The 14,535-nt window shown below is 47.2% G+C and overlaps 1 long non-coding RNA gene across 1 annotated transcript; it reads left to right on the top strand.

Annotated features, from left to right (window-relative positions):
• Positions 1-246: 246 nt before the first annotated feature.
• Positions 247-5,117, top strand: LOC149122608 (uncharacterized). The gene is made up of 3 exons (XR_016219328.1): positions 247-397; positions 1,219-1,381; positions 4,873-5,117. It is a non-coding gene; the product is annotated as an uncharacterized LOC149122608 (long non-coding RNA).
• The last annotated feature ends 9,418 nt before the right edge of the window (positions 5,118-14,535 follow it).

Here is a 14,535-nt window from a genome sequence, read left to right as displayed (position 1 = left end):
TAGGGCCCAAGCACTTGGGCCATCCTCCTCTGCACTCCTGTTCCACAGCAGAGAGCTGGACTGGAAGAGGAGCAACTGGGACAGAATCCAGCACACCAACCGGGACTAGAACCCTGTGTGCCCAGGTGGCAGGTGGAGGATTAGCCTATTCAGCCACGGCACCGGCCAAGGGTAATATAGTTTATGTTGAGTAACTTTTCTCCTGGAAGGCCCGGGAGCTCTAAAGTCCCCTGTGCACCTGCACTGAGCCTGCTCCTCCCCGCGTGCCAGGCCTCAGCCACAGCTGCAGCCACTGCAGTCAGGGAGGCACAGTGCATTCTTCAAAGCAGCCCAGGTACCAGCAGGGTGTGCCTCAGCCTCTCCTTCCTCTGGCTCCCACCACTGCCTGGCTTCCCAGGTGAGTCTCCTGGACTGGGCGGGGCACCGCAGAGGACTGGCAAGGCCTGATTTTTCCACCCAAGGCAGCAGGATTGCAGTGCAGGAAAGCAGGATGGGAAGGTGCTGAGCAGCACAGGTGGTGCCACTCAGAAAGGCAGCCACTGTGGGGCCCACGGAGGCAGGGCTGTGAAGGAGGGGAGCGGGGGCAAGAAGGCTCTGGGCAGGTGCGGCCATGGGGATGCAGGCAGCAACGCTAGAGAGGATGTGTTGGACTCCCAGGTGCTGCATTCCGTGGAGCTGGACTGATCTCACTCACTGGTACCAAAGACTCAGGACCTCAGCCCCTCAGGGCAGGAGACAGGCCTATCAGGATAGGACTGTGGGGATGTTGTGTGTGCCGGGCCAGGGAGCAGTTGGGGTGGTCCGTGAGAATTTAAATCCAGTGGTAGGGTTGCATAATGGACTCAGGGCCAGGTGGGCTTTGACACTGAGCAAGAGGATCTGCTGTAGGACGTCCTGTAGCCCTGTGTCTCTTGGACCTGCTGGTTTTTCTCTGGGGTCAGGCAGAACTACAGAGGGTCTGGGCTACCTGTCAGGAGGGGTGGTGAATGTCCCAGGAGGGGACCTGAGTGGCTGGAGCCTAGGCTGTTGCCTCCCTGTGCTGAATCTCCATGCTGTTTCAAGGCTGCCCACCCATCATCCCCTGTCAAGACCACACCCCTGGCCGCACAGCTGGCCCAGTCACTTCCTGTCTCAGGTCCCAGTGTGAGCCCCAGGAGCAAGAGGCCTGTGGATTTGTAACTGAGTCCAGACCCTAAACAGTCTTGGCTTCCGTGGCAGCCCAGACCAAGGAGCACGAAGGGGCCTCAGTCTCTGCAGGAGCTGCACAGAGGAGGTGGGCCGCGTGACCTGGGCCGAAGCTGCCAAACCTGCTGACCACGACGATGCGGGTTCCCAGGCGTGTGTCGCCCATGGTGTGACGGCTCTGGGAAGGTGTTCCCCGGTTGTCGCTCCCCCTCTTCGTGGAGGAACGACACTAAACCCTGCGCTGTTCTTTCGTCTGCTCGGCCCTCCCCGGGTTTGCTGCTGGTTCCTCCCGGGTTGGCTACTGTCCCTTCCACCTCCGTGGAAGGGCAGTTTCCCCTGGCCGCATTCCCCACTTCCGCAGGGGAGCGGCACGCTGCCGGCTGGTTCTCTCGGGGGCTGCACGGGTTCCCTTAGATGTTCCCCATAGATGTTCCTGGTGCATGCCGTCTCTCTCCTCCTTTATAGTCCTCCTCCGCCAATCCCAACTCGGCTGCCCACACGCCGAGTACGCTGCTCTCCTCCAATCAGGAGCAAGTCCTACAGTTTATCAGTTGAACTGGAGGCAGCTGTGTAGAAGCTATTTCTCCCTTCTCAGCACCATATTGTGGGAGAGCAGATGCATAGAATAAGTCTTAATTCCAGTAACAGTCTAGTCCGAGCTGCTCCCCACAGATCCCCCTTTCTTTTTATTTTTTTTGGCGTTGATACGCGCCTGTCTTCGGTGTCCCGCAGCACACACTCTGCTCTACTTGCTAGAGTTGCCACAGGCTCTTACAAGTCCTATCCATCAGGCAAACCGAATCCGGGTCCTCTCTTCACCATGTTGTGAGGAGGTTTTTAGGCGCTGATGCGTGCCTGTGTTCGGTGCCCTGCAGCGCATACTCTGCTCTGCTAGAACTGCCTGCAGGTGTTTACAAAACCTATCAGGCAAACCGAATCCAAGCCTTCTCATTGCCTTATTGTGGGGGAGACTTATTAGTGTTGGTTCGTGCCTATCTTCGGTGACCTGCAGCTCATACTCTGGTCGAGCTTTGCTGGCGCTTACCGCCTTAAATCAGGCAGACCGAATCCAAGCCTCCTAATTGTTGCATTGTGGGGAAGCTTTACTGATGTTAATTCGTGCCTGTCTTCGGTGACCTGCGGCTAGCCGCCCAGGTACTCATCGCCTCACTAATCGGGCAGACCGAATCCAAGCCTTCTAATTGGCATGCTGAGGGGAGGCCTTATTTCTCTCTATTTCTCTATCTCCGGGCATTCCTATTTCTCCCATTTTACTTCTATCTTCCAGCATTCCTATTTCTCTCACTTTACTTCTAAAACTTCTGTTTCTCTTATCCCCGCAGCTTCCCGGCACCTCGCCCCGCCGGCGGGTTCCCGGCTCTGCGCCGCTTCAGCCCGCGCGCCTCTCTCATCTGCGCAGCTTCCCGGCTTTGCGCGGCTCGGCTTTGCGCGCTCCGCGGTCTCCACGCTTAACCCTTTCGCGTCTGAACCACGGCCTACGCCAGCGTTCCCTATCTATTCACGCCCCGTGCTCTCTCTGCACGCGGCGGCTTCCGCGAGTAACACAGCGTAGCTTGCGTCTCCGCCACTAGCATTCAATCCAAGTTCCCCGGGCTAGCCTGGCGAATTCAACCCAGCGTACGTCTCCGCCCCACGATTTGGCTTCCCGTCCTTTGCTCCCCGGGCTAATCAGACGGATCCCAATCTGGCTTACGTCTCAGCTTCTGGTTTCAACTTTTCGCCCCCTATTCCCGGGCTAACTTGAGAACCCCAAAGTGGCTTCCGTTTCCGCCTTGGCCTGCCCCCCGCGGCTTCAATTTCCCTAACATTTTTCTCTACCCGGTATGTTTCCCCAAGCTTTCCTCCAACGATATTCCTCCCTCATTTCTCCTGGCCTCTCCCCACAGTCCGCATCCGAGTCTGTTTGTTTTAGCTTTCACTTTCGCTTTCGACCTTAGAGATTTCTCCCAGCTTCCCCCCGTAGTCCGTATCCGAGTCTATGCCTAGGCTTTCAATAGCTTCTTCCGGCTCCTTTTTCGTCCGGCTTTTCCCTAGGCTGTTTGCTAGTTTCTCTCTCCGATATTTTCCCAATTCTTCCCGTTTCTTCCCGTTTCTTCCCTCCTAAGTTTGCTATCCGTCCTAGGTTTCCTATCCGAGCTAGGTTTCCTATCCGAGTTAAGTTTCCTATCCGAGTCACGGCACCATTATGTCGCTCCCCCTCTTCGTGGAGGAACGACACTAAACCCTGCGCTGTTCTTTCGTCTGCTCGGCCCTCCCCGGGTTTGCTGCTGGTTCCTCCCGGGTTGGCTACTGTCCCTTCCACCTCCGTGGAAGGGCAGTTTCCCCTGGCCGCATTCCCCACTTCCGCAGGGGAGCGGCACGCTGCCGGCTGGTTCTCTCGGGGGCTGCACGGGTTCCCTTAGATGTTCCCCATAGATGTTCCTGGTGCATGCCGTCTCTCTCCTCCTTTATAGTCCTCCTCCGCCAATCCCAACTCGGCTGCCCACACGCCGAGTACGCTGCTCTCCTCCAATCAGGAGCAAGTCCTACAGTTTATCAGTTGAACTGGAGGCAGCTGTGTAGAAGCTATTTCTCCCTTCTCAGCACCATATTGTGGGAGAGCAGATGCATAGAATAAGTCTTAATTCCAGTAACAGTCTAGTCCGAGCTGCTCCCCACACCCGGTAAGCTCGCTATCCCCAGCTTCCTTCCGTCTCTGCTGTTTTTTCAAGAAAGTGATCTACCAATGTCCTCTTCATAGGGAAACTGTGCCTCCTCTTTCCTCACCTCCTTGGTGAAATTCTTGGGATGTCCTTGCTAGTATTGATTCTTAGATGGTCTGGAAGGAATCCTTTACTTGGGTCTGTCCTACAGACCTGTGCTCCTGTTCTGGGTCATGCCAGGCAGATCACCTCCTTGCTTACCTTTGTAGTTTGACCCCCATTCTTCTCTTTCTTCCCTTGTCTGCCCAGTATTAGGAAGAACAAGCTTGTTTCTGGTCCAATCACAAAGGTGGGTGTTGAGGGCACAAGGAGTCCATTCTGGGGCTCTCCAAGGCCATCTCTGAGTGTTCTGGTGTCGGTACATATGTGGGTGTTTCTGTGTACCTGGAACGCGTGTTTTCTGTCTGGCAGCCATCGGGTGCAACTCCTTAGTGAAGCTAAATGGTCACTCCTGGTAGCTGATGCAAGCCAATCTGATGCATGCTATTCAAAAAGGTGGACATCATAGAGCTATTAGGGAAAGTTTCCTTTGGTTTCATGGACCAAGCAAAACAGGCTATAGCTGGAAAATAGTGAAGAGGAGGAGGCTAAACCCAGACCTAGTCCCACAGAGAGACCTCTGCGGCTTGGCATTTGTTACAGACTCACAGCCAGGGCTACCCAGAGCATGGTGACAAGGTGAGTTTGTTTTGGTAAATGTCAGTTAGTATGATGGCTTTATCTTCTTTAACAGGATTAGCAGTCCCTAGGCCTTAGGTTTAGAGTCCACATGGAGAGTGTCATTTGTTTCATGTTTACTTACTGGTTTCTCTCAATGCTGATGTGTTTGTGATAATTATGTGAATGACTGAAAGTTTCAAATGCAGAGTTGTGGCTGTGGAGTAGTAGGTTAAGCCTCTGCCTGCAGCACTGGCATTGAATATGAGCACCGTTCAATTACCTTGCTGCCCCTCTTCCTATCCAGCTCTCTGCTTATCTCCTGGGAAAGCAGTGGAGGATGGCCCAAGAGTTTGGGCCCTTGCATTCATGTGGGAGACCCCGAAGAAGCTCCTGGCTTTGGATTTGAGCAGCTCTGGCCTACGTGCTGCCATCTGTGGAGTGAACCAGCAGGCAGAAGATCTCTGTTTCTTCCTCTGTCTGTAACTCTGCCACTGAAATAACTGAAGTCTTTAAAAAAAGTTTCAAATGCAATTTCAAAATTTTAAAATCTGTTAGTAGGTTATGATTCAAACTTTAAATTGGAAGAAATTTCTCCATGAGAACAGCTGTGTGTCTTGATAATGCATTAACCATTTTTATGACAATATTCTACTTTCTCTGAGTTATCTTTTAATATAAATTTGTAGACTCTCATAAACATGGCCTCTTGTAGTATTTTAAATGCTGGATTTTTTTTCTTTTCTTCCCTTCTTTGATTTTATAGATTCAGTTAAAGGAGTGCTTGTAGTTTAATGACCACAAGATAAATTTTGAAAACCCAAACAAGAAATAGACCATTTCTGATGGTGGAATGGAAAGTTGTTGAATGAATTTTTGTGAGTTTAATGTCAGTGAGAAATCTGTATTTTCTGCTTATCTAGCCATCATCTTTTTTTCTGAAAATTGAATACTTCACTATAATTATGAGTATCTTTAGCATTAATAATTGCTGTTCGTAATGATGTAGGACAGTGAATTTAGCTGACATTCATCTATTAAGCACGTGTGTATGTGTGTGTGTGCACACACTTGTCTATGGATATATTCCCATCAACAAATGCCCTCAACTGCTGATGCTGGGCCAGGCTGAAGCCAGGAGTTGAGAACTTGATAAGGGGCTCCACATGTGAGGCGGGGGCCCAAGCACTGGAGCCACCATCTCCTGCTTCCCAGATGAATTAGCAGGAACGTGGATTGGAAGCAGAGCAGCCAGAACTTGGATTGGGACTCCACTGTGGAGCACAGGTGTGCCAGTGGGCTGCTTAGCACACCACAACACAGTCCCATAAGCAGTGTTTCAGGGGTGTCAGCATCCACGTGTTTGTCTTGTTCACTCAACATGATTTAGAAAATAGATTCTGTGGGCTTAACATAGTCTGGTGAGTGGTGAGGAAATGTTGGGGAAGAGGTGAACAAACTCTGAGAGAGCATCCTGGGATTCACTCGGAGGCAGACACAGAATGCGGCAGAATCTCCTGACTGCTGTCTGAGTGCCTTTCTTTGCTCCTGATGTTTAATGCTCTAAAACAGTGTGTGGAAGGAAATTCTGTTTTAAAAATATTTATTTTACATATTTGGAGTCAGAGTGACATTAGGGAAAGAGAAAGATTTTCATTCCACTGGTTTATTCCCTGTGTGGCCACCACAGCTGGTGCTTGGACACCCAGAATTCTGCCTGGGTCTCCCACATGGGTTGCAGAGATGCAGGTATTGGTCCCATCCTGTCCTGCCTTCTGAGGTACATTAGCAGGGAGCAGGATCTTAAGTGGAGCTGCCCAGCCAAGACTCAAACTGGTGTTCCAACATGGATGCCCGTGTTACAAGTGCTTGGTTAACCTGATTTGTCACAATGCCAGCTCCAGGAAAAACGTGTCAAAGACAAGCTAATATAGGGGCTATCGTAGTGGCACAGTGGGAAAATCAACCACCTCTGGCTCCATCACCACACATGGGCACCAGTTGCATCCCCAGCCCCTCACTTCAGATCCAGCTTCCTGCTAATGCACTTGGGAAAGCAGGGGATGATGCCCCAAGTACTTGGGTCACTGCCACCCGCATGGGAGATGTTGATGAAGCTCCTGGAACCTAGCTTGGCCTGGCACATCCCTGGTCACTTTAGGGGTAAATCAGCTGATGGAAGATCTCTGTCTCTCCTTTTCTCTCTGTAACTCTGCCTTTTAAGAAAATGAATAAATCATTTTAAAAAGGGGTTACAGAATAAAAAGATTTGATTTAAAAGGTTTTCCATGATTTTGTTCTTCTTCAAGACATACTCTAATGGTTGATCTGTTGGCCTTCCTCTGGTTGCATGAAGGGTGACTGCTGGCCAGAAGCAGATTTTCTCCAGGCAGCTCTCATGGATGTTCTAGCTGTGGCAGCCACTGCGAATGGACACAGTCCCTAGCCATTGGCTCATTGATTGTCCTCTGCTGCCACACTTGATTCTTGACATTCCCTGCTATTTTACAATTCTCTTGGAAATTACCAGAGACTAGGGAATCCCTAGACTTTTACTTAGGGAAATGCCACAAGCTGGGCCTGGGCCATGCCAAAGCTAGGAGCCTAGAGCTTCTTTGGGGTCTTCCACATGGGTTTAGGAGCCCAAAGACTTGAGCCATCGGCTGCTTTTCCAGGTGTTATCAGTAGGGAGTTGGATCAGAAATGGAACAGCTAGGTCTTGAACTGGTACCCATATGGATGCCAGCATTACAGGTTGGGATTTTAACTTCTATTCCATGATGCTGGTCCAGCTAAATCACTTGTCAAAAAGATTATTTATTTGAAAGGGAGAGTTAGAGAAAGAAGGAGAAACAGAAATGTGGAGAAAGAGAGGGAGAGAGAGAGCGAGAGTGAGCACTTTCATCTGCTGGTTTGCTCTGTGAAAGTCTGCAATTGCCAGGGTGAAGCCAAGTGGAGACCAGGAGCTGCTTCCCTGTCTCTCGTATTTGGGTACAGGGGCCCTAGCACTTGGGCCATTCTCTGTTGCTTTCACAGACACGTTAGCCAGGCACTGGATTGGAAGTGGCACATCGAACCTGTATGGGATGTAGGCATCACAGGCAGAGTCTTAACAGGCCCCACCATGTGCTTAGCTGGCCCCTGCTACATGACTTTTGATAGGAGCCTTTCCAGATCTATTATGTGCTTATTGGTCTTATGTTGAAAACATGGCATAAAATTTGATGTATTTTTAAGTCTCAATGATCTTCATGCATATCATTTGTGTGTCTTGTGACATATGTAGCCTGCGGAACTCAGTGTGCTGTTTCAGTGTTTGGTGTCTACAATTTCATGACTGTTTCTTTGCTGTCAGCCATTTTTTCTTAGGGCTGTGTTTATTCCCCTCCCCAGTCCCTTGTAATTTGTTTTTGGCTCAATTTGTCACCAGCTTATAACAGCTTATTTGGGATTTTAGCTAATATGTATTAGATGTATACTAAATGCCAGTGTGTTGGTACATATCCTAACCATCTGTAACCTTACACAAGGCAGGAAGTATAGTCGTTCATCCTACTTTCCTCAGCAACCCAACACTTGGGCAAGTAAGCCAACTTGCATATGGGATTCAGCTGGTAAGTTGCCCATGGATATGGCTATGTCTTTAACAGGCAAATCTATTTCTGAAGTCTATCAAATAAAAGCAAGGATGTCAGTGAATATTCAGAGCACTAGCTCATCAATAAAACATACAGACTTTACAACTGTCATGGGATGCTATTTGTCTTTGCTGAAGGTGTCTAGGTTTCATGTCAGCAGAGAATGCTTCATTCTAGACATTCACATTTTCTCCAGGGGCTTGCTGAATTGTTGCACTGACATTTTTTAAGGCCAGGAGCATTAGAAATAGCCCCAGAATGAGTGAACAAGTCTAGTTAACTTCCAATATATGAATGAAAGAGTCATCCTTGTTGTTTAGAGTGTGGATAAATGGAAAGAGATTTATAGAGATGCTATCCTTTCCTCCTGTAGAATGGCTTCCTGAGTTCTATGTCTGAGTAGAATTTTGCAGAATAATTAGGGACTGAGGGCACTAGTTTTAACTAATTTTATCTTGTTCTGAAACATCCTTTCTCATTGTTTCTTTTGAATATGACTTGGATCACTGTGAAGTACTCCAAAGTTTTAGTTATGTATTTTAAAGACCACTTGATGAGCTGAGGACTGGCTGAGTTTTAAGTTATTTAAGCATTTGGTTGTCAGCTGTGAGTATCTGCAATAGAACAGTTGCTTGTAGTGCTTTTCCTTCTGGTTTTGTGAAAAAAAAAAAAAAAGGAAAACTTGCTGAAAGCCCAGTGGGAGGATGGTAGCAGTAGTTTCTATAACCACTGTTATTCTACGTGTGTTGTAACCTGGCTTTGCCATTTAAGGAAATTCAGGTAACTTTTCACACATGTATGAAGATAGTGGAGTTATTTCAGATGAATAACGTTAAGATCTGTTTACAGAATGGATACAAAGCCCCTGTCTGCTTGGTTCATAGGAGATGATTGGTCCTGACTGCTTCCTGAACCTGATTTATTGCCTCAATAACTTTCATTGTCCAAAGTGATCATCACCGATTTTCATAAACTGAAAGATTCTGAAATTGCATACAAAATCTAGCAGGATACGAAGTGACCAGACAGTGCAAATAACATTCTTTAGTCCTTAGGGTTTGTTTGGTGAGGAATGATTATTTTATAAGTATGCATTACATCTTTCTTCACTTTTAATGTTTGTAAGCATTTTTGTCACTTTCTCAGGAAGAGAAAGGAGGTTTGGAGAAGAAAGCCTAAGAAAGTGATGTGGCTGAGAGGTTACAGGTGGGTGTCAGTTTGTAAAGGAGGTCGGGAAGGGGGAGCAGCAGCAGCTGCCACCCTCAGTGTGTAATCCTGCACAGGCTCTGGCTTGCACAAGGCCTACCCGTGCAGCCTCGCTCCCCTTCATCAACTGCTGCCTGCAGACAAGCAAACCTGCTGGCTGCTCAGTGAACCTACACTGCTTTGCCTTCTCCAGGTCTTTGTCTTACAGTCTTACCCTCTTGGAACACAGAATCTGTCTCTGAGGATTCAACATCAGGAAAGGTCTGGGTGAGTCACAGGTCCTCTGTTTCTTTTCCAGCTGAATCTGATTTCAGCTCAATGTTGCAGTCCTGTAGTTGAGGTCTATAGATTATATGTGCTGCTTTGATTCTGAGGTTCCTTTGGTTTTATTTCTTGCTGTCGTCTGCCTTTTTCTCCTTCACTGCTTGCCTGATCTCATCTGTCAGTTGTCTACTCTCCTATCCACCATTCATAGGTATCTATTCTGTGCCTTGTCAAGTGCAGTCAATGCCATAAGCACTAAGTAAGCTGAAATATAGAGGAATATTTCTTCTTCAGTTTTCTAAGGTTGGGGTGCAAGGAATATAAGCGAGCTTCTTTTGTGTGTTTTTTTTTTAACTTTTATTTAATTAATACAATTTTCAAAGTACAGCTTAAGGATTACAGTGCCTTCCCCCACAACACAACTTTCAACCCACCTGCAACCCTCTCCTTTCCTGCTCCCTCTCCCCTTCCATTCACATCAGGATTCATTTTCAATTATCTTTATATACAGAAGATCAATTTAGCATATATTAAGTAAAGATTTCAGCAGTTTGCACCTACACAGAAACACAAAAGTGTAAAATACTGTTGGCGTACTAGTTATAATGTGTTGTACATTGTGATTTAATGCTATAAGACCCATTTTCAATTAACTTTATACACAGAAGGCCAACTCTGTACTAAGTAAAAGCTCAACAATTTTCACATGCACACACAGATATAAAACTGTTCTCCACAGTTGGTACAAGGGCAACAGTTGGTACTAGGACTGGAAACAGCAAGCCAGGAGAAACAGTGCAAGAAGGTGAGCCTGGGAGGAGAGTAAGCTAACAGGGCACTCGGGGGACAGCGGAGAAGGGCAGATCCAAGAGGCAGGCGGCAGTAGGGGTGACAGTGGGTGTGACGGGAGTGAGGATGAACCACTAGTGCATAGGAAATGAAAGGGCAGGACCCAGGGCCAGGGTGGAGAGTGCAGGGGGAGCTGCAAGGATAAGGATGAGAGCTGCACAGTGGAGTCCACTACTGCAGACACCCTGGAGACAGCCACACTGGGTGAGTCTGGTGGGGGAGTATGGCGACTTGGAGAGGGAGGGGAGCAACAGTGAGGCAGGGGACAGCCTCAAGGAGGAGAGGGAAGAATGCTCTTCCAAGAAGAGCTCCAAGAAAGGCAGGACACGAAGCGCATCTTCCTCCTCAGATGGAAGTCCAGAGCCCAAAGGTGGGAAAGTTGATGCCACTCGACTTGGTTAGGACACCATGACTGTGAGGAGGCTGAAGCACTACATCTGGGCCTTTGGTGCCCATTGCAACTCTCAGAAGCTGCTGGGCTCCTGTCACTCCCACAAGGAGCACCTGAGTGTTTTCCGGGCTGAGCTGGAAGCTCTGGGCATGAGGGGTAACCCTTCCTTAGAGAAGTGCCGGGCCCTTAAGTGGCAGCGGGAGGCGGTGGCTGAGGTGGCCTCCCTGGACGTTGCTGACATCACCAGTGGTTCAGGCTGGCCACGCAGACACACAGCTTGGAACCCCACAGCAGCTTCACTGGGAGCTGTTCTGCAGGACAGACCCTGGACTAGGAGGAAGGAGGGCCCTGCCTGGCCCCCACGGAAAGACCCACATGAGTGCCATCATCAGCTGTGAGCACGACAGTCCCTGAGTGCCTCACCCCCAGGAGGACCCTTCCCACCTGTCCGGATAGGAAGTCCACAGAGCACCACGAGTTCTGTGCCTGCACGGAGCTGAGGCAGCTTTCTCTGGACAATTCTGCAGCCCCAGGATATAAGCTGTCAGGGCATAACTTCCTGGCTTCACATCCTCTTTCCAGTGTTCAAAGGGTTTATTACTTAGGTCTTAATAAAGCAATGTTTGTAATCACCTCAAAAAAAAAAAAAAACAGCATGTGATGCCCATGTTGACCAAGGCCTGGGTGCTGAAGGGAGGAGGGCCCGCCTTCCACTCCAAACTGGGGAGTAGCTGTAGGCCCCATGGGCTCATGACAGATGTCAAGGCCAGGTCAGTGGGTGCTGGGTGCAGGGAGGATGAACATTTTTTTCTTTTTTCTCTTGGGCAGTTGGATTCCATCTTTTGAAAAATGCCTGTTTAAGACCTTGGCCCATTTCTTAACGGGGTTGTTTGGTTGTTCCTGAGGTTCTTGATCTCTTCATATATTCTGGTTTTTAATCCTGTATCAGTTGTATAAGTGGCAAATAATTTCTTCCATTCTGTCAGTTGCCTTCCCTTTGCTGAGTTTCTTGTACAGTACAGAATCTTCTCAATTTTTGAAATACCATTCATCCATTTTGGCTTTGTAGCCTGTGCCACTGGGGTCCTTCTGAGAACTCTTTGTCTATGTCAATGTCTTGCAAGGTTTCCTCCATGTTCTCTAACAATTTGATGGTATCAGGATGTAGATTTTTGTCTTTAGAAGAGTTTGAGTGGATTATTGTGTAAGGTGTATGCTATCGGTCTTGCATAATTCTTCCCAGCACTGTTTGTTGAAGAGCCTGTCCTTGCTGTAGTGTCTTTTGGATCCCCCAAATATAAAATCATGTCATCTGCAAATAGGGATAATTTGACTTCCTCCTTCCCAATTTATGTCTCTTTGATTTCTTTATCTTGTCTAACAGCTCTGGCTAAATCTTCCAGGATCATATTGAATAGTAATGGTGAGACTGGGCATCCTTGTTTTGTTCTGGATCTCCATGGGAAAACTTGTAACTTTCCCCATTCAGTAGGATGGTGGCCATGGGTTTGTCATAAATGACCTTGATTGTGATGAACAGTGTTCCTTCTAAACCCAATTGGCTTATTATCATCACATGAAAGGGTGATAGATTTTATCAAATGCTTTCTCTGCATCTGTTGAGATAATCATAAGCTGTTTTTTTCCTTCATTTTGTTAATGTGATGTGTCACATTGATTGGTTGATTTGTTGTGAATATTGAACCATCCCTGCATACCGGGTTAGATCCCACTAGGTCCTAGTGAATGATCTTTCTGATCATGTAGGATTTGATTGGCCAGAATTTTGTTGAGGATTTTTGTGCCTATGTTCATTAGGGAAATTGGTCTGTATTTCTCTTTCTTGGTTGCATCTTTTTCAGGTTTTGGAATTAAGATGATGCTGGTTTCAGAGAAAGAATTTGGGGGGACTCCCTCCCTTTCCATTGTTTTGAATAACTTGAGAAGTGGTGTTAGTTCTTCTTGAGATGCATTGAGAGTTCCTTTATTTCATGCCCTTCCAATTTCTTCATGAAGGCACGAATTTCTCTAAATATTCCTCTGAACAGTGCTTATGTAGTATCCCATAAGTTTTGGTATGTTGTAGTGTCCTGTGTATATATCTGTAGGTCCATTTTTTCTATAGTGTCGATTAACTCTATTGTTTCCTTGCTGATTTTCTGTCTGGTCCCTTGCTGAAAGTGGGGTATTAAGTCTCCCATTGCTATTGTATTTGAGTCTATGCCTCTGTTTAGATATTAACAGTTCTTTTAAGTATTACGGGTGCCCTGTAATTAGGTGCATGTATGTTAGTAATAGTTACATCTTTCTGTTAAATTCATCCCTTAATCATTACCTAGTTCCCTTTGTCCTTTTTCACAGTTTTTGTGTTGAAGTCTATTATGTCTGGTATTAGATTGGTTGCCCAAGATCTTTTCTGGCTTCTGTTAGCATGTAATATCTTTTCCCATCCTTTCACTTTCGATCTGCATGCATTTTTGTCGGTAACATGTTTCTTGTAGGCAGCAAATAGATGGGTTTTGTGGTTTAAGCCATTCAGCCAGTCTGTGTCATTTAACTAGAGAGTTGAGGCCATTCACATTCAAAACAACTAATAAGTAACAATTTGCCCTACCATTTTCACATAAGCATCTCTATTGTTTATTTTGGATTTTCTTTCTTTTTTTATTTAACTGGGAGATTTTCTGCCACTACCTTCTTTCTTAGTGATCACCATGAATCTGTGTTTCTGTGTGTAGTACATCGTTGAACATCTTCTGCAAGGCTGGACATGTGGTGAAAAATTCTTTGTATTTCTGTTGTTTTATTGAAGGTCTTTTTTTCTTAAGGTTTATTTATTTATTTGGAAGTCAGAGTTACACAAGAGAGAGCAGAGGTGGTAGAAGAGAGGGAGAAGTCTCCTGTGCTTTGGTTCCCTCCCCATTTATCCAGATCATTCAGTCCTGCGCCAATCCTAAGCTGTGCCAATCCAAAGCCATGAGCCAGGAGCACCTTATGTATCTCCCATGTGGGTGCTGGAACCAACAATTTATGCCATCTTTGATTGCTTTCCCCAGCCATAGGAGAGAGCTGGATGGGAAGTGGAGCAGCCAATACTGAAACCTACACCCATATGGGATGCTGGCACTGCAGATGGCATCTTTAACCGCCAGGCCATTCCACTGGTTCTTGGGCTATTTCTAGATCTGGTGTTAGGACTACAGTGGGTTCTGAAGCTGATTGTAGCTCTCGAGCTGCCATGAGTTTAGAAGTAGCTGGAGCCAGAATGCAGTGCATCTTTGGAACTGAGATTGGAATAGTTGTTGGCAATGACTTTCACTGCAGATAGGACTAGAGTTGGCTCTTCCTGAGTCTGCTGCAAGTTCTAGGTATGGACATGTCACTAGAATCATGACTAGAGTCAATTTTGGAGCTTATTTTAATTGATACTTGGTGCCAAAGCTACTTGTGGAGCTGGTAGAGGAGCTAAACATAGAGATGTCCCTAACCTTTTTGTTAGTGCTAGAGCTAGCACTGAAGCTAACTCTAGTTCTGGAGACAGTGCTGGCTCTAGTCTGTAAACTGTCACCAAAGACAGCTCTAGCATCAAACTATTGACGGGTATGGCAATGGTGTGGGTTAT

The sequence above is a fragment of the Oryctolagus cuniculus genome, chromosome 13, assembly GCF_051225735.1.
Source record: "Oryctolagus cuniculus isolate XC-2025 breed Fujian yellow rabbit chromosome 13, ASM5122573v1, whole genome shotgun sequence".
Lineage (NCBI taxonomy): Eukaryota > Metazoa > Chordata > Mammalia > Lagomorpha > Leporidae > Oryctolagus > Oryctolagus cuniculus.
This window is presented reverse-complemented; position numbering and strand designations above follow the sequence as displayed.